Genomic DNA, 21,840 nt, shown 5'->3' on the forward strand with positions numbered 1-21,840 from the left:
TTAATGAATGTTTGGGGGGAAATTTTGCCTCATCAGAACTAAAATTAAGGACTTTAAAGGTGAATACCAACACCTTGAAAAGCTAGAAGGCACTAGAAGCCAGTGTAGGCCTTTCAGTAGAGGGATGATAAGACATACATTCCTTATACCACTGAATAGCAGAGACACCACATTTTGCATCAATTGCAATTTCATGGTCCTTCTTAAGAATAGCATTGAAGTAGTCAAATTGGTTGTAACCAATAACATACCAGCCATAAGCATACAACACAGCCCTTCTCACAGTTACCATTTGTATATCCAGTGACTGATGATGATCAGGGAGCTGTTCCCAAATTGCAAACATGTTCCTTTTGAGAGATTACTATCAGATCTCAAGGAATGGGATCTCATCTCAATTCCAGGAATCCATCAACAGTATCTCTGTCCTGGCTGGATTGCATTTCTGTTTTACCTCTTTCAAGCAGCTCATTGAAGTTAAGCAATGTTGAAGGATGCTGATTGCCTCTTTGGAATTAGAAGGTAAGAATCAATATAGCTGGGTATCCTTATCATACTTTGCATCAATGTTTCAAAATTATCATTGATTGAAGGTGCTAGGCCTTCAAATATCTATTGCAGGGATTCAGTGGTAGAAAAGAGATGTGTCTCCAATTCCTCCTTATGAGCACAGGCAGAGGCATCTGATTAGCTACTATGAAGAATAAAATGGATTAAGATGGCTTAATCCTTCAAATTATGTTCTTATGTTTCAATCTTATCAGTTCTTATGTTTTAATCTTATCAGTTTAAATCTTATTTGATGAAATCATAAGTCCTTTGAACCCAAACAGTATTACCATACAGGTTATACAGGTAATACATGAGTTCATGTATTAGTTCATGGTTGCAACAAAATTGAAATTATAATATAAGTAGATAGCACTATATTTATCAAGCAGTTGAGCTCTTGGATCACAGCTGCAAAGAAATCAGCTGTTCAATTGGATGTTATCAAATTTTTAAGTATTAATTTGCCACCATTTAATATCCACCTTGATTTGTGTAGCCCAATAACCAATGTGAAATGCAATTCAGTCACCATAGACTAGGGGTGTTACACTCAAGACCCAGAAGCTGGATTTGGACCGCAGGGTGCTTAGATGTGGCCCGTGTGGTACCCTGGAAACAGTGAAGAACCGGCCTGCATGCGGCTCTCCCAAGCTCCGTTTTTGGTGGCAGAGGGTTGCAGGAAAACAAAGCTCAGGAGCCCATTTTCTCTGGCAGAGTGCTTGGGCCACCACAGGCGCCCCCAACATAAGTGATGTCAAGCTGGCCACACGCAGCCCAGTCATGCTCACCCTGAGGTAAAAAACAACCTTGATGCGGCCCTGAATGAAATCAAGTTTGATACCCTTGCCATAGACCAACAGTTTGCTATGATTTACAAACTAACAGCAGATAGAAGAATTCTACAAAAGGCTGAAGCATGCCATTGTTTAAAGCATTAAGCTACAACTTTTTAGCATATGAAAATAATGCATGGCAAAAAACACAGGTGACTTGGTGGACCCTAATATTAATACAATTTATCATATGCTATTTCTACACAATGTAGGATTAAGCTGAATGAAAATATAATGATCCAAAGCGAAGTGTTCAGGTTAAAAAGATCCTATCTTCCAACAACTTATTCTGTAATATCATGGCTGTTTATGTGCATAGTTTTAAGTACTATTCTATATGATTTTTATCTTTTAGTAGCAAGGGTTTCATTGCATAACTAATTGCCTTTGGATGTGAGATATTATTCAAATCAATAAAGAATATGCATGCATGCATTATATATATATATATATATATATATATATAATGTATAAGTATATACCTCCCACCCTGGCTGGCTGATAAAAGGAGTCGTTCTCTGTAGCTCAAATGGTTAACTCCCTGCCTGGGAAGGCAATAGAGCACAGGTTCGAATCCCAGTAAGGATATGGCTAGCTGATGAGAGCTAAATAGCTTGAAATAGATCTATACTAGTCTTCCTTTATTTATTTATCAGCACAAATAAAAAACACATATATATATATATATATATATATATATATATATATATATATATATATATATATATATATATATATATATATATATATATATCAATTTTGTTTTCAGTAATGAGAATAGGAAATCTAAATTCCATTGGTGATGTGAGAGTGTTACTGGTAAAGCTATCTGAAAATTTTGAAGAGTGATTAGTACATTTTTCATCTTACAAATAGATTTAAAAGATCATATGTATGGTACAGAGTTCACACATCATCTAAGTCATAGTTTGATTAAACCCATGTAGGCTGAGTCAGAGTTGCCCTGATTCATACATTGCCAAGTGACAGGAAAATCAGGAGATGCAGGCAGTTCAAATGAGTATAAAGATTTATTGCAAGCTTAAGTAAGGTGACCAGATGTCCCGATTTGGGCGGGACAGTCACGATTTTTAATAATTTGTCCCGTGTCCCGTGTTGTATTCAAAAAGTCCCGATTTTCCAAAAAAAGAAAATCAATTTTAAAAAGGATGCCATTAAAAAAAAGTTTTTATTTCTCTGAAGTGTCGTTCCCGCTGTGGCCTTTAGAGGGCAGTGGTTTCCCTGCCTCCCCTCTTGCGCGTGCGCGTGCCGACGCATACCGTTTTTCTGCAGGGAGAGCGATGGTAAGGAGGAGGCTCAGTCCCGGGCCAAGCGGCTCAGCCGTTGGAAGTTTTTTCCCCCCACTTCTCTTGGGCGCCGCTCTCCCTGCAGCCATGCCATGCAAGCCGCTGTCAACCTGGTCTGGGTGAGCCGAGGGGAGGCAGGCGGGGATCCGGTTGGGAGAGGCTGGCAATGGGGGTGGCTTTTGAAAGGGTTGGGAGGCGTGGGGGGAAGGCAATCGGGGGAAGGATGCTTTGCAAACGCCAGCGAAGTCCCATCCCCCCCGCTCTTGCCTTTCCTTCTGCTTGCTCCATCCCAGCGGAGGCTGAGCCCGCCTCTTATTTGGACCTCCTGCATCCCCCCCCAAACGGAGCACCCCATTTCAAGCAACGAGGGGCATCAAGCAGGGCAGGGTTGCAAACATCCCCCTCCCCCCAAGGCTGTAGGTGAAAGCTGCTCTCCAGCGTCCCGTCCCGTCCCTGCCTTCCCAGACCCAGAGCCATCTCTGTGGAGGTCCTTTTTGGCTTTAACGCGAAGCCTTGAGTGGGGAACAGGGCGCGCCCAGGCACCTCTGCCCCTAAATCAGGAACGCTGGAGAAGCGGGCGCAGATCGCTGGCTTTTTAAATCAACTTTTTGGAAGGAGGATGGGAGGACGGATGGGGAGAGTACTAAAGGCATCCCAGCTGAAATCACTTTAAAAAAAAGCCATTTAAAAAAAATCCCACTTTTAAGGCGGTGAGCAGATCTAATGCTCCTTCCAACTCCCCACAACAGAGAAAGGGAGTGTGGGGGAGAAAGTTAGGGAAGGAAGGAAAGAAGGAAGGAAAGGAAAGAAAGGAGGAAGGAAGGAAAGGAGGAAGGAAGGAAAGAAGGGAAAAAAGAGTGACTGGCCTCATTTCATCCAAGCAGGTTTTCATGCCCAAAATGGGACTAGAAACTCCTGATTTCTTGTCTGGTGCCTGAACCACTAATGAAAAGAAGGACTAGGAGAGACATGATAGCAGTGTTTCAATATCTCAGGGGTTGCCACAAAGAAGAGGGAGTCAAACTATTCTTCAAGGTACATGAGGGTAGAACAAGAAGCAATGGGTGGAAACTAATCAAGGAGAGAAGTTGTGAATGTTCCAACACTGGAAGTTTTTAAAAAGTTGTTGGATAACCATTTGTCTGAAATGGTGTAGGGTTTCCTTCCTAAGCAGGGGGTTGGACTAGAAGATCTCCAAGGTGCCTTCCAACTCTGTTATTCTATTCTAACATATACTCTTTTAAAGAAGCACAGAGAGAATAATCCTCCAGGCTTTAGTGACCATCACTAAGTGTTGTAGCTTATGATTCTTGATGAATGTATTCTATTTTATTTTTCTTTATGTACACTGAGAGCATATTCACCAAAGACAAATTCCTTGTGTGTTTAGGAGTTTAACTTCTCTCTCTTGAAAATGTAAGCTACCATAAGGCATTATAATGCAAGCTAGCCTTAGCTTTCAAACAGTTCATTTAGTGACCAAAGTTGCAATGGCATTGAAAAAAGTGACTGATGACCATTTTTCACACTTAGCGGCCATTTTCACACTTAGCGACCATTCATCATCACGTGATCAAAATTTTGATGTTTGGCAACAGTTACAATTTATATTTGTAAATTGTAGTTATGTTGAAATAAAAAAATATTACAATACTATTTTTGCGTTGTATGAATTTTTTTGTTGCTCCGTATACATTTTTTAATCAAGCCTCTCCCCCCCACCCCGGTCAAAGGTGTCCCTCTTTACCAATCTGAAAATCTGGTCACCTTAAGCTTAAGATCTCTACAAAAATCTGACCTACTAACAGTCAAGGGAAATGAGTGGAAAGTAAGAAGGTATTAAAGGTCGGCTGGACTTAGATCTCTTGCGGGTGCACAGGGACTCGTGACTTATGATACGTTTAATCCCTCCCTCGGGTTCAGCCTGGTTATCTCCTACATACATAATGCTATGCTTCAAGCTATGATTTAAAAGCACAGCAATTAACTTCACATAGTGTGCTAAAGACAAAACCACCTTAAAGCCTGTAATGGCTAAGCTCGGTATGTGAACCCTGTTCTCATTTGAGGAAAACTCTGAAATCCTAGAATCTCTTCTTTTGAATTATCAACAGGTGTCTACTTACTCAAAAGCTTTTCTAAAAACTTTCAGCTGTACCATCATTACATTACTGTCCCTGAAATATATTACAAATAATTGATTACATATGTAACAACACTGAGGCTTTGATAGTTTGCATCAGTGGTGGGTTCTGGACGGTATGCCCTGGTGCCGGTGGCAGGTGGGAGCAGCAGCCAGCATACCAGAATGGTGTTTTGTTGTTCCCACCCGCCCTGCTTTTAAGCCAACAGGGCCATTTGCGCACGCACGGACAACATACGGCACCTCTGTGACCTCCGCAGAGCAGCTGGAGTGTTGCAGGGTGGTAGGTGGGTGTGCACAGTAAGCATGCCTGAGTTGGACACCTGGCCCCGTCACAGCATACTAGTTGCGATGGGATCCGGAATCCACCACTGGTTTGCATATAAGTAAAAAAGTACTATTGATAAAACCTCAAAGGTTTGTCAATATGAATTTTCATTCTTGAGACCAAAGATAATTTTTAGTTATCGCTGCTTTCATTTATCATGCTAGCATTACTCAGCCTTACAAAGAAATCTTTGCCAAGAATTTAGTGCTTCCCAATTTAATGGGGACTATATAGGACTTGTATTAACATAATAATAGAATAAAGCTGAAACCACTACAATGTCAAGTATTACGTGGACACACAATCCTTGTTACTTCAATGTAAGATATAAATCCAGAGATTTCTCATGCCATCGTTTTGTAAATAATTACAGTTCTGCCGAATCTGTTGTATAAAGTTTACATGGGAGGTTCACTGCACCCTCACTGTTGTTTAGAACATTCAGAACCACCAGAGAAATGTTGACATATGGCTGCACTGTTTTAGTGCACAAGACATCTACTACATGCGAACATAATAAACAGGAGTATAAAGGCAGGTTTGTGCAAGCAGTTTAGATTGACCTCTCTGGCAGATGAAATCCATCTTGAGTACATGCTGCTGATTTGGACAGACATGTAAACTTATACTTGTAACCACAACTACTAGTTCTACAAATATACGAAAAGTTCCCCAAAGTGAACCACTCTTAGCAAAACGGTCCTAAAGAAGTCATAATTCATCCACTTTCTATTAGTTTAATATTCCCCAGATTTGTGTGGTAACAAATGATTCTATCTAGAGTTTATTTGAATGCCATTAAAACTGAGGTGTGATTAACCTGAGAAGGTGCTACAGATAATGATTCTATGGCAGATGCAATTTATTCTAATCTTGGGCAGATGACAGTCAGTTTAAAAAGTTAATGCTCTGTTAAATCAAACCTAACTCCTAATTAATAAACATATGCAATACAATTCTGAGAAAAACAAAACATAAATGCTACCATTTGACTTGCAATGAAGAACTTATTGTAGATAATCATGATTCCAAGAAGTGGAAAGTTTTGGATGCAATTTAATCTGATTCAGAATCTGTTCATAACAATACACTTTTTTTGTTTCCATGACCCTTCACAGCTGTCTTGCAGTGGGCATAAACATAATTTAAGGATATACAGCGTAATGCTATATCATGTAATCATGCATTATGTAAATAAGAGCTAACAAACTTGGAAGTAGCAACTTCCATAATTTTAGAATCTGCAAACCACCTTTTTGAGCATAGAGGCTGCTAAACTATACATTTTCTTCACACAATGCAGAAAAGTAGATGAACCAGGAAAAGAAAGCATAGTTAAAAAAAAAATATGGAAAAAATTCAGCAATAGACATGCTTTAGAACATCAATATCATATGATGTCTTTCCTATACAGAGGAAAACACATGGAAAACATTACACGAAAAAAAATTACAATAATTCTTTTGGAAAAGGTCAACAAGCAATAAACAAACTATTCTGGAAAGGATCATATGAAATTTCCATTAAATTTTCCATGTTAATACTGCAACGTGTAGAATCCTGATATGTTCTTTATAAATAATACACCATAACATTTATGCATGCTTAAGTATTTTTACCTTATTAAATATATTTAATATATATTTACCAGATTAAAATACATAAAACTATTGAAAATAAGGCCTTTTAAAAACACTGAACAAATAATTAAGTCAGGATAAAGGAAAACAATGGTATGTATGATAAATATTTTAAAAGTGTTGATATTATCTGTATAACCATTTTATTATCTCTAACCATTGAATGGTTAACAAGCAGAAGCAAAAGACAAAACTTTTATAATATAGGTAGTCCTTGATTTACGATCACAATTGAGCCCAAAATTTTGGTTTTATTTGTTTTATTTGTAAAGTCAGCTTTGCCACATTTTATGACCTTTCTTGCCACAGTTTTAAGTAAATCTCTGCAGTTGATATGTTAGTAACTCAGTTGTTAAGTGAGTTTGCCTTGCCCATTGATTTTGCTTGTCAAAAGGTTGCATGATCTTGGGACACAGCAACAGTCATAAGTATGAACCAGTAGCCAATCATCTGAATTTTGATCACATGTTCATGGGGATGCTACAAAGGTTGTGAGTGTGACAAATGATCATGTAGCTTTTTTCAGTGCTGTTGCAGCATTGAATGGTCAGTAGATGAACTGTTGTAAGTTGAGGACTACCTAAAGTTTTGAGAAGACACAGATGAAATGTATATCCAATAAACAAATACATGGAAAAGAACTCAAAAGTTGATAACATTTACAAATCCCAATTTGTATGTTAAAAATTAAAATAAATCATTGTGATTTAAATATAATAGCCTGTTAGGAATAATATAACCAGAGTGCTCTGTACACCTGAATGGTCTACCATGTGACTGCAATGTAACTCTTTATGGTCAACTTCTGGAGCTTTGTTCTGTCTATGTGGTTCTTCACTTGTCCCACAGGTGCTTTTCCGAAAGGAAACTGGACTTCCTTTGTTTTTCCTTGAAGATGTTTTGCGTCTCAACCAAGAAGCTTCTTCAAAGAAAAACAAAGATCTGGACTGGCTCAGTCCTAGTGGACAACTATTTAAATATGAGCCACCAGTGTGCGGCAGCTGCCAAAAAAGCCAACACAGTTCTAGGCTGCATAAACAGAGGGATAGAATCAAGATCACATGAAGTGTTAATACCACTTTATAAGGCCTTGGTAAGGCCACACTTGGAATATTGCATTCAGTTTTGGTCGCCATGATGTAGAAAAGATGTGGAGACTCTAGAAAGAGTGCAGAGAAGAGCAACAAAGATGATTAGGAGACTGGAGACTAAAACATATGAGGAACGGTTGCAGGAACTGGGTATGTCTGGTTTAATAGAAAGAAGGACTAGGAGAGACATGATAGCAGTGTTCCAATATCTCAGGGGTTGCCACAAAGAAGAGGGAGCCAAACTATTTTCCAAGGCACCTGAGGGTAGAACAAGAAGCAATGGGTGGAAACTAATTAAGGAGAGAAGCAACTTAGAACTGAGGAGAAATTTCCTGACAGTTAGAACAATTAATCAGTGGAACAGCTTGCCTCCAGAAGTTGTGAATGTCCCAACACTGGAAGTCTTTAAGAAGATGTTGGATAGCCATTTGTCTGGAACAGTATAGGATTTCCTGCCTAGGTAGGGGGTTAGACTAGAAGACCTCCAAGGTCCCTTCCAACTCTGCTATTGTATTATTGTATTATTATTGTGTAGTATTGGCTCAGGTCGATTTCTATTCTTCCAAAGTCAGTGAGGACTTAGATTTTGGGGGGAAATATGCTGACATTTGTAAACTGCTCAGAGAGTGCTATACAAGTCTAAGTGCTATTGCTACTTGTATGACTGCTTTTGCCACATAGAATCTGCCAGTTTGACTTGTCCAGGCATACTTCCCATCAATATTTCATTAGCTTCCAGACCCATGACATAAATGGATGGGAATTTACTTATTAGTTAGCATATGATGAAAACATGACCGAAGAAAGATAACGATACATTTTTACACAGTCTGCGTAATTATATATAACATTCTATGGCAGTATGGTAGTGGCCTCATAACTGGATGTCCAGTTCAGTTACCCAGGTGATCACCTCTAAGGTTGCTTCATTCAGATTTCTAGGGAACCAAATAATAAATGTCATGGGCAATCTTGCACAATATGTTTAATAGTTTACATATCAATAATTTTTCATTTGCAGTATAGTCCCAATAATATGGAAGAATGACTTCACTGAAGTTGGAATAACATTCTTATTGTTGTTGACCTTCTAAAAGCTGACCTTTTTCATAGAATATATGGAAAGAGATTATAACCGTTGCTTTTATTTCCATTCAGAAGTCCTATTACTATGGATAGTTGCATAGTCGGCCATATGTTTAGCCTGGATTTGACATTTTTGTCCATGTATCAATTCCTTCCAAGAGACCTGACATTGTAGATCTTGTTGTCTGACTTTGTTAAAGATGGAAAGTGTTCCAGGTAAATGATGGAAAGTGTTCCAGGTGAAATTGACTGATGGTGATTTTGTCAATGCCGATGGTATTCAAATAGTGCTCCAGATGTTTTGGGTTGCACCCAAGATACTTATTACTATTAGTGCTACCTTTGCTTTCATTTGCCACAGTTCTTGTACTTCTATTTGCAGTTCTTTATGTTTTGTGATTTTTCTCCAGTTATTTCTCTTCTATTCCGCTGTCTTTGACGACTACAATGTCCACTGTCCAGACTTTTTCTCTTATCAAATTGTTAATTCTGGGATGTTATGTGGCGGATGCTTGTCTGTTTTAATTCTAAAGTCACAGAGCACTTTAGTTTCTTCATTTTCTATTACTTTGTGTAATTTCTGATCCAACTACTTATACTTACATAAATTGTATTTCTTGAAGATTTCCCAATATACTACTAATACTATTTTGTCATATCACTATTTGTAGTCAATTTCTACAATCTACCTGCAGCAGCTAACTCAGTAGTCCACTGTTTCTTCACCTTCTTTGGAGAAGTGGCATTTGCTATGTGTTGCTGTCTCAATACTGGATCTATCTATCTATCTATCTATCTATCTATCTATCTATCTATCTATCTATCTATCTATCTATCTATCTATCATCCGTCCGTCCGTCCGTCTATCATCTATCTATCTATCTATCTATCTATCTATCTATCTATCTATCTATCTATCTATCTATCTATCTCATCAAGGCCTGGTCTTATGCAGCCATAATTAGCACTTCTGTATCTTTCTTTAACTTTCCAGCTCTTAGTCATTGTCTGATCTTGTTGTTATCTACTTGCTTGTTAGCATTATTATAACCATATAATACTTTACCTTGCCTTGGCTTTTTCTCTTCTTCATTTGGTCTTTCTTCAGGCCAGTTTGATCTGTCCAGTACTCAGTAAGCCTTCATGGTGTATTAGCTTCAGTGTATCTTCTTCATTATCCTTCAGATATTGCACTCTGCAATTTATCTTAGTCTTTTCTGATTATTTGCTTTTGCTTAGAACATCAAAATCATTTGAAATTACACAAGATGCATTTTCACATAGGATATTACAGAGACAGGGTGGCTGGATGTGAAGGTGTGCACACCACCAACTCCTATCAGTCTTTTCTCCCATCAAGCCACTAAATGAACAAAATCAGAAGGGAGATTAAGATTTACTGGACATATTTCAGTATAGCCTTTTAAAAAAAAAACTTTAATCCTCTTTTCTCAGATAATGTTCATCTGTTGTACCCTTGATTTTTGGTTTTGCTATATTAATTAGATGGGTTCTTTGAAAGCCAGAACATGTTATAGTTGCCAATCAAATCATTACTTAAAGCATGCTTGAAGTTCAATGCACTGTAGAAGAAAATTTAAAGCTGAGTTTTGTGTTTGTTTTTCCGCTCTCTGCTTTCTATGGGTAAAAGAAATGCCTAAGAAACTGCTTAGTATAATGAGTGTATCTTTCCTCTAAGATAACAGTTGTATGCTAATGGCCGTGTTTAAAATTCCTACTTCTTATCTCATTTCCTGATTGATGGGAACTTGAACTAACCTCTAGACTTCCAGACCTCACTCAGTTAACTGTTACTACATTGGTAGAAAGGGAGAATCAGACACTATGAAAAAGAAGGGCAAACTCTATGTTATCTTGCTCGAACCCAGTCGCATAATTATTAGCTCAGCTGCAAAATCACCTCTGCTTTAGACTGTGTCATGAAGCAGATGAGATAATGACGATGATGGCAATGATGATAAATCTTCAAGGATATTTATAATTGCATCATTTTGTTACACATGACCAGAGAAAAAAGCTGCCTTTTAAAGAAATTATGTAATATTTGGGGCGGGGAGGTGTAGTCATGCCTCTATCTTACTTCCAGCATATAAAAGAAAAGACAAAAATAAAAGTATGTTCCAGCAGTTTGTCCATTTTGTTGTATTTCTTTCTTTCCCCCTTCTTTTCTTCTCCTTTCTTTTCTTTTTCTTTTCTTCCCCTGAAAAGAAATAGTAGACTCGTAAGCACGATTGTGGCTTGCAGCTTGCCTGGCTTCTTGTGTGGTCTGCGCAGACTTTATGATTTATTCAGCTAATGGGAAAGGAGCATGACCCCCTGTGGCCACAGAAAGAGAGCTGCATGTGGGTTTAATGCTTTCACCACAAAAATGTCTGCTATGACTAAGCTGTGTGGCTGAAATCACTGTCGGAAGGGTGCTAAAAAGGAACTTAGGCATTAAGTGTGCACTATTTACTATAGATTGGCTCTTGGGATTAGGCCAAGGGCTTCTTACTCAGTTTCAAAGAATAGCATTGAAGTTGCTAAGAAAATTAGAGCCGAGTAATTTATTTTTACCAGTGTCCCCAAGTGAGTTCTTCAGTCAAATGTTGGCCTCACAATCCAATTTTCCTCTCCCCACATCAGTTGCCAAAAAGTGGCTTTGTATGTCCCAGTTTATGAGCTTGGGAGTGTTTGTTGCTTTTATTTTCCAATCACTTCTTATTTCTTATCATATGTAAAGCTTTATTTTTCCATTTAACTGAAGACAAAATAAAAACCTCTTTGATTTTCCAATGACTTACTCTACTGTGAAATATGCAATATTATGGGGTGGAGTTAATATTTATTACTCACATTTTGTCCTACAACCATACACAAATAAGGTTATCGGTTTCTAAGTGCTAAGCTCCTGCCTTTTCCACCAATCATATACTACTGCAAAAACAGTAAGGCACGACAACATGCATTCATGCTTTGCTATGCCCCAAACTGAAAAGACTGCAGAACATTGGATAAATATCGATCACAGACTCTGATATTTAGGAAAATCCTTACACAGAATCTTCAAGAAAAGTATTGAGGGAACAAGCACATTCAAATATTTATGACTAAAACTGGTCAAAAATGGCCTTTAGAAATTTTCAAAATTTGGAGGCAGAGAAATTGAATTGAAATTGCAGCATTTCTCTAGAATGGAAACTTCTCCAAAAGAATTTCAGGAATAGTACTCCCCTGTACTATTCAAATGCCCAATTCATAGTTTCCTTTGGGATTCAACCAACCTCTGAGGAACCAAGAAGACTGCAAATGGCCTTAGAAATAACTGCACAAAGTTATCTATATACTTCTTGTGTAGGCCTGTTAGGCATAAATATGAGCTCTGACATGATACAAGCTCTATCCATGGCCCCTTGACCAATTTGTAGCTAAATAAATAAAAGAACACTACAGACTGCTCAAGGGAATTTCCCAGAATTTTTTTTCTTTTGAAAAAAATTCTAAAGCAATTTTATGTTGTCATGTTGAAAGATAACTGGCCCTAACCTACCAGGACGTATGACAATCCTCTGTAGAAGCTCTCCCTATCTCCCAAAAGGAAAGATCCACAAACATTTGTAAAAACTTGCTGTTCTGCAGGATCTCTGAGCACTGGTGAATGTGGAGCCATCGAAATGTATGTTACTTATTACTATGACTATTAGTTGTAATTATTTTGTTTAAATATGTGCATAATGCTTGTGATCTTGGTGCTAATATGGTTGATGGGAATTTTTTTAAGGAAAATGTTTCCATACCTTTTTTCTTCACAAGATAAGTCTCAGGTAAATAGAAAATAAATGACTAAAAAGAGTTAAGCCTAAGCTTTCAACTTCGGAGTTGAAAATGTAATGTTGCCCAATATATGTCTATGGAAATAAGCTCAGTGAAAGAATTCAGTTTCTTGAAATATTCATGGATCCAGTTTTAGGGGAAATGGAGGCAATTTGTCCCCAGCAACAGAAAAGGCAATCCCAAAGTAGAGTTCTGTATACAAACATCAAATAATTCCATACATTTTGCAAAATAAAATAAAACATTGACAATTATTTCAGTATTTGTTGTACAGCCTTACTAGAACACCAATTTCGGTAGACAAAGTTCTTTGAAAACTTTGATTTCATTAATACAAGATGTAATGGAAAGGAAGTTTGTGAATGGGGTAGAGAATTAACATGTCCTTCTCAGAAACTTAAAATAGCCTCAACAGTAAACAGATTCCAGATGATCAGTTCTAGTTCATATCTTCCATTCTGACGATAGTGATATATATTGGCAGCATCTGGAGGAAACCAAATTGGCAGGAGAGGATTTGAATACTCTTCAAATCCTTCTTTCAGATATGTTGCTTTCCTAGGATAATAAAACCAATCACAACCACATGGTAAAGATCTTCATCTTCAACATTTGCTTAGCTCAGTTCTAAACCAAGTTTAAAATTTGGAATTTTAAAAATTCTATCTCTTTTAAAATTTGAAGCTTTGTATAGCCTGACCACAGTTGACAGTGTGCCAGTGTGCATTTGGTATTGATCGGGATCAGTGTTTGTATCAGTGCTGGCAGCACAGTTTTTATGGATTAGCAGTAATCCAGATTAGCAATAGCATTTACATTTATATACAGCTTCACAGTGCTTTAGAGCCGTCTCTAAGCAGTTTACAGAGTCAGCATATTTCCCCCAACAATCTGGTCCTCATGGAAGGCTGAGTCAACCTTCAGCCAGTGAGAATCAAACTCCTGGCAGGCAGCAGAATTAGCCTGCAATACTGCAGTCTAACTACTGCCCCACCACAGCTCATTACTATTTTTAAGATCACATAAACTGAGTTATTAATTTTGTCATGGAGGCATTATAACAGTGAAAGACATTGCAAACTTTTGAACTGACTGATGAATGGTTAGAAAATATTGGCAGATAATACTTGGACAGATTGAAAACAATGATATAACCTTTGCATGAATTTTTTTTTTAAAAGCAGAATTATTAAACAATGTGCCCAAATTTGTCTTTTAGTTGAGCATTTTTACATTTTGCAAAAAGTGGTTTTCTCTTCTCTTTTGTTAGTATTTTAGACACTGTTGGTGGCAGAGAAGAGCTTCGGTTCCTTCCATTTTGATCACATGTGCCTGCATTGTTCTGCAGACTCCACTTCAGAGGTGATATTCAGCAGGTTCTGACCAGTTCTGGAGAACCGGTAGCAGAAATTTTGAGTAGTTTGGAGAATCAGTAAATGCCACTTCTGAATGGCCCTGCCCTCATCTATTCTTTGCCTTCCGAGACCCAGCTATTCAGGAGGAATGGGGATTTTGCAGTAACTTTCCCCTGGAGTGGAGAGGGAATGGAGATTTTACAGTATCCTTACCCTTCCCACGCCCACCAAGCCAAACCACACCACACCACACCCACCAACCCATGGCCACAGAACTGGTAGTAAAAAAAATGTGAATCCCACCACAGCTCCATCTCCTGGTCTGAAAAATGTTCCTGGAAGGTGTTTCCTTAGGATGTTTTCCTCTGAGATTTAATTAAAGGGATGCTGCAGACAGATGGAGAAATGACCAAACAATGAATGGCAAAACATTCATGCACATCCCTCTTCGTCATCTCATAACTAAGACAGGTGCTAAAACTCTGCATTTTATCCAACAGAATGTCATCCCCTTTTTTCTTGGATAAAATAATCAACTTCAATTTCTTTATGATTAAACTAATGGAAATCGATTCTAAGATTTAGAAATATTTGATGGAGCACATTTTTGTTTTGCATAGTTTCATTTTGTTCAAAAGCAATATGGACGAAAATGTTAATAACGAAACCACAATTTAGTACCAGAATAGACTTTTCTGTATGAGATCAAGCAGGGCAGTGGTCACACTGGCATATTTTCCAAGTGCTCTACATATGGACATGACATGCCGCCTGCATATTTCAGCTGATGATTGCTGTCCACTGTTACATATAGAAATTTGGTTTATTGGGTAAACAAAGACCCTCTATACAAAAAGCAAACAGGGTACTGGGCTAGATACTGTAGATCAGGGTGTTCCAAACTTGGGAACTTTAAGACCCGTGGACTTCAACTCCCAGAATTCTGGGAGTTGAAGTCCACAAGTCTTAAAGTTCCAAGTTTGGACACTCCTGTTGTAGATAAGTCTCCATATTTTATGAGGTTTGAATCTATAGTTTCTTGCATTCCTGGAATCATTGTTCTGTTTAGCCATATATGTGTATTTCAATATAAAGCAGTGCAAATAGGCAAAACCTTTATAAAATGTAATTCCCCAGCCCACAAGTTATATTCTGTTGATCTCAGATGAAAACTAATTTTCTCCCATCAAGTAAAACGTGGATTTTCTTAAAGTTTCCTGTGGTAACCACCACAGTATAATAAGTATACTAGCATCAGTGCATCACCCAAAACAAGCCAGTTTCTTAAGAACTGTATCTAGCAGAAGTCAACTTGCAAGAACATGTAGGGCTGTGCATAGCATGCATTTATTTTCTTTTTAAAATATGCATTAAAATATTTCATATTAAACACAGAAAAATAATTCTTAGAGCAATTTAAATTATGCAGATTAAGCAGATATGGTTCCATGATGAATTTTAAACTGTGATGTTCGGATATTTGATATGCATTTGCTAGCTATAGTACAAAAATTAGTTATAGATAGTACTACATTCTTAATATCCCAACTGCAAATTTTGTGATAGTTTAAGAGGAAAACATTAGCACTAGGTGTCCCTCCACCTAGTAGTGGGTTTTAAATTTTTTTAGAACCTCTTATAGCAATAGCAATAGCAATAGCAGTAGACTTATATACCGCTTCATAGGCCTTTCAGGCCTCTCTAAGCGGTTTACAGAGAGTCAGCATATTGCCCCCAACAATCTGGGTCCTCATTTTACCCACCTCGGAAGGATGGAAGGCTGAGTCAACCCTGAGCCGGTGAGATTTGAACCGCTGACCTGCTGATCTAGCAGTAGCCTGCAGTGCTGCATTTAACCACTGCGCCACCTTGGCTCATGTAGGTGTGGCCTGCTTTGTGGGAGTGGCTTGCCAGCCATGTGACTGAGTGGGAGTGGCTTGGAAGTCATGTGACTGGGTGGGCGTGGCCAATTTGTAAAATGTGGTGAAACTCACTTAACAACGTTCTTGCTTAGCAACAAAAATGTTGGCTCAAAAACTCTGGCATTTGAAGCACGCAAATCTTAAAACTGTCAAGTTACAAGTCCCTTGCACCCTTGCAACCCTTTAGAAAAAAAAACCCAGGGGTGTTCAAACTTGACAGCTTTAAGACTTGTGGAGTTCAACTCCCAGAATTCCTCCTCTCGCTCTTCATCTTGATGATGGACGGGGGGAGGGAGCTGGAACGGGTTCTAAATGGCACTGTAGATTTGTGGAACCTCTTCTATAGAAGAGGTTAGAACTGGCAGGAACCCACCCCTGCTCCAGGGGTTAAGCCACCAGATGCTATTTATTTTAATTTCAGTGCCACAATTCACATAATTGGGAGCACACAAACAACTCCCATTTGCTTCAAATAATGGGGCACCCATCCATTTCCTATCCAGTCCTCCACGCCAATACTAAAACATCACAACTACCTAATGCTAGGTCTGTGACAAGGTTCATATATAGGGAAGAACCCTGTGAATTACATCTGGCAATGACTTTGTAGGATGTGTATTTAGAAGAATCCAATTGGCATCATGACTCTACAGTATTTGAGTCTCTTCTTTTGGGAGAAGCTGGAGAATGCCCATTCTGACAAACATCCAAGTTGGTGTGCTATTAACCTTGCAATCTGGAGTGTCTACCAGCACAGCAGGTTTACAACTCTAATCTTAGCTGGGCTGAGCTTCCTTGTGGTGAAACATCATTTGGAAGACTACTGGCAAAACTGTAGGTTTTTGCCACCCTTCTTAGTATGAACTATACATGATATTTGACACCTCCTCCTGTATGCTTCATTAGATCTGTGGACGATGAATGCTTTTCTGGAAAATACTTGAGCCTACACATGAAGACACATGAGCTATACATGAGCCTACACTTTCTCTATGGCAAATCCAGAGAGCATACTAAGAAGCGGAAACATCACCCTGCCAACAAAAGTGAGTATAGTCAAGACTATGGTTTTCCTAGTTGCAATGTATGGCTGTGAAAGTTGGACCATAAGAAAGGCTGAGTGCTAAAGAATTGAGGCCTTTGAACTATGGCGCTGGAGAAGACTCCTGCGAGTCCCTTGGACTGCAAGGCGATCAACTCAGTCAGTCCTAGAGGAGATCAACCCTGACTGCTCTTTAGAAGGCCCATCCTGAAGATAAAACTCAAGTACTTTGGCCACCTAATGAGAAAGAAGGTCTCACTGGATAAGAGCCTAATGCTGGGAATGATTGAGGGCAAAAGAAGAAAGGGACGACAGAAAATGGGTGGCTGGATGGAGTCACCAGAGCAGTAGGCATGAGCTTAAATGGACTCTAGAGGATGGTAGAAGACAGGAAGGCCTGGAGGAAGGTTGTCCATGGGGCCACAATTGGTTGGACACGACTTTGCAAGTAACAACACCACCACACATGAAGATTGTTTATGGGAGTCTTGTTAGGATATAGTGAGGACAGATATGCTTTCCATTCATCCTTTACATGTATCATTGCTTGAGTATGTACCAAAGCTGAGGAGAAACAAATGTGGAGCCTATCATGATTCTGTCATGGGCATGCTATATAGCCTTTCTGAGCAGACCATTCTTAACTATGCATTCTTGACTTCAGAGAATTGTCCTCTCTTAGAATGAATTCTAATAATCCAAATTTCTTCCTCTCTTGGGTTAGTTCCTGAGGATAAATGTCTCCTTAACTTTTTCTTTAATTCGATATTTTCTTTATACAAGAATTATAGTTTATCTTTCCTGTCATGGACCATGTTGATAAGGCAAACCTGGTAAGTAACTGTGGGGAAGAGATGGGTGATGTTGGTTCCTAGTTGTTTCAGTCAAGTCAGAAAGAGAGTGGGAACTAAGCAGGACACTGAAATAGTATCTTCATGAAAAGAAGGGTGATAGCAGAGAGAGGCAACCATGCATGTCTTTTCGGTCATGACACCTGCCTTTTGGAGTAGCATCCCTCCAGGGGATGAAACTTAATTTTGTTAAAGTGATTGTGTGCTGCCAAATCCGTCCGTTTAAAACCTAATGTCAGTAGTTGAGAGTTCAATGAAACAGGCTAGAAATGCGGGGGAAAACAGTTTGAGCATGTTCGTATTATTTTTTTAAACTGATATTTCATGTTTTTTTTTCCATTTCTGAGCCAAATTCTGATGTTGAAAGAAATGCTTGGACTAAGCTTGTGTGAGTTCTGTATCAATCCCCTACTCATGCTGCTAGTTTAAAAAGTACCCTCGTAGACCATATTAACCTACACAGCACTGATTAAAACCATTGCAATATACAAATAAACAGCAACCTACTGCTGTGTGCCTTTCTAAGCCAACTGAAATGCTGCTTCTGGGCCAAACGTTAACTTGAGCATGATGGAAATTCTTTTTGAGCTGGATGAATTTACACTTAGCTTGAAGATATGTGTGTGGTCCCAGATGAAGGTTATGATGTCAAATGGCAATGATCTCAGAGGAGATCCTGGAGTGGCAAGGGAAAGGAGAACAAGTCTTCTCACTACACACACAAACCCATGTATTTTCCCAGAAAGCCATGAGTTGTTCTTTGTAGGAAAGCCATCTTTCTAAGGTAAGCAAATAGCAGTGGACTTGTTTCTCGCAACAACCGGCCATCATCCATTCCATGAAAGACATCAATAAGAATTTTTAAAAATCATCAGCCTTTTGATATCTTTCCTTATACTCTCCATAATCCACTTGTCAGAATGTCTGTTTGGAGCTGAAGTTTATTTGTTTATTTTATTGGACTTAATTTATTTAGAATGTTTATTCTAAACCCCAAAGACCTTTAGGGAATGTGCACCACACATCACATCAAAGAACAGAAAATATAATAATGGAAATGGAAATAAAAACAGAATGAAAGATACAGTGTAATCAATTTGATGGCATGCTGAAATAAAATAAATTTAACTTATTTTAGATGGGAGCTATGTGTACTTCTGAGGGTAAACCTGAAGGATCAATAGAGATACTGATAATCCTTAAGATAATTTTTTTAAATATAACTGATTCTCTCTTACCCACACCCACCCCTCTCTTTTTCTTGCTTTTTCTATCCTATTAATTTCTCTTTCCATTTTAGGTTTATGAAAACTATTGCTTTCAACCTCATCCAATTTTCTATCCTTTCCTGACCAACAAGAGTGAAGCTTATTTTTCCTCCCAACTTGGAAATTCTACTAGTCATGTTTTGAAAGCTGACGAAAGATTCTGACACATATGGAAACTCTGAACATTTAAGAACAATCTGGTCCGTTGTCTCACTTATTCTAATTGTAGACGAGGCATTGTATGTGCTTGCTTAGCATTCTATACACTAACGGAGATTTTTTTCCAAGGTCAAATAGAGATAATGCCTAAATTTTATAACTCAAACATTTAGGGAAGAGACATCAACTGGTGAAGTTACGATGCACAAATAATGCAACAAACCATATTTATGTAATGCCATCTGCTACCATTAACAGAAGAAGAATTGAAGCTGTGACAGACACAATCACTTTGCTACCAGCATGTTCAGAATAAATAGTTGCAGATTGTCCATAAATGGAATGAATGGTTGCAGCTTGTCTGCCTTCTAACAGGCTAAGGGAGCTTGGCACTCCGCATCCTCGTTAAACTAGATCTTTTCAAAACTCAGTGCAAGACACAGCTGCACTTTAAAAGTGGGACACTACGTAGCAGCTTCTTACATACTTAGAGCATTTATAATGTACACCTGCTATAGAATGGCAGCATGTATCCAGGGCTCCTGGCACAAACTTTTCCAGCATTTCTGACTTCATTCCGTCATCTATTGGAGATAGGAGAGTGTGAATTCAGGGTTTTCTTCTCTTAGTATTGATATTCTATCACTGTTAGACCAGTCTTTTCTAAAGACATAGTCTTTTTCTTTCCTTGGAAATTCAGCCAGGACAACTGAATTGGCAGCCCAGGAATAATAAAATGGGAAGCAACAAAATTGCTGGTTGCTTTTCATAAAAATGGTATTAATTTTCAGTTTTAGATACTACCGTAGCTTGCTCCCCTCTGTTCAGTGTGAATTGGTGTTACGCCAAAGAATTCTCCTGCATGTTTTCCTGCCATTTCTCATTCAGTAAGATGAAAGGTGATTTGTATTCGAAACTTCTTTCAAAGGAGTTTTGTGGTGAAATTCATATGAATGGTGTTTTTGGCCACAAGACGTGTTTGCATACATTTTCTCTCATTATGGAATCACCTGTCTGGCACTCTGCAGCGTCCCTGGCTTCTCATGCTCAGTTGGATGCCAAGGGAAGGTATTAGAGGAGGGCTCTTCCCATTTCCCCCCCTTCAGATTAGAAGCTGGGAAGCTGAAAAACTGGGGAGGCTTCGGAGCAATAGGAAAACAAGTTAAAGAAAGCAACACTGGTCACCAAAACTTTAACAGAATCACAGAGTTGGAAGGGACCTTGGAAGTCTTCTAGTCCAACCACCTGCTCAGGCAGGAAACCTTATACCATTTCAGACAAAAGATTGTCCAATCTCTTCTCCTTTCATGTTCGCAATAATATCAAGGTAAAAAAATGGAAGAAAATTCTCAAACATCCTGAAAATAACAGAAAAATGAAAGTATCTTTGGCAGAGAATTCTTGAGAAACTTGAGAAAATAAATTAATGTATGAATGTACTAATGTAAATTCCTGGTTGAAAGTATCTGAAAATCTATATCTCATGAGCCCTTTCCCCTATAGCAGTGATGGCTAAACCTTTTTTTGTCACATGCCAAAAGCACAGATCTACACCCCAGTGACGTGCGGTGAGGTTTATGGCTAGTGAGGCAGCAATTTTTTTAGACTTGTGGACTTCAACTCCCAGAATTCCACAGCCAGGCATGCCCAGTTCCAATTTAAAGCGACAGCATTTGTTTTTCTCCTTTGCTAAATAATTTCCCTCTTTCTTTTTCTTTTTCTTCTCCCTTCCCCTCCTTCCTCCCTCTCTCCCTCCCTCCCTCCCCTCCCTCTCTCTCTCTCTCACACACACACACAAACACACAGTTGCACCAGGATTCAGAAAGTTTAGGTTTTCCTCCTCAGCCCATGTTTGCATTACCACTAGCAGCATTTTGGCTGACAGGTGTAAGTAGAAGTGGAAATTCATTCTACTGAAAACATTGTTTGCTTATGATTGGATAATTAAAATTTCAGAAGACCCAAAGGCATAGTATTAGAGTGTTACATAGTGCATAAACTAAAGAACTGTCTCAATATGCTCCCTCCCCGCTCTCTCAAACACACACACACACACACACAAACACACACACAAAATTGCACCAGGAGGATGAAGTTTGAATTTCTCCCCCTCCCTCTGACCCACACGTACTTTTTCCAGCTTTTCAGAGAGAATTTCAACTCTGCTCTTGCCTGCCATCATGAAAAGAAAAAAAATATAAAAGGAAAAAGGCAAGAGCTGAGGTCAGGCTGGGCTAGTTGCTGTCAGAGTCACTGTGGATGACTCTGCTTAACTGTTTAAAAAAGCCTCTAAAAAAGCACCCTTTACAGGAGGAGGCAGGAGAACAACGTGCCTCATCGATGTCAGGAATTTTTCGGCTTTTAGCCCTTGTTTAACTCTGCTCGAGTGATCATAAAAAGTCAGACTAGATGAGACACGTCGTTCTCCT

Source organism: Thamnophis sirtalis, unplaced genomic scaffold (genome assembly GCF_051295495.1).
Source record: "Thamnophis sirtalis isolate CommonGarterSnake01/CBP01778 unplaced genomic scaffold, rThaSir2_p1.2 scaffold_10, whole genome shotgun sequence".
Lineage (NCBI taxonomy): Eukaryota > Metazoa > Chordata > Lepidosauria > Squamata > Natricidae > Thamnophis > Thamnophis sirtalis.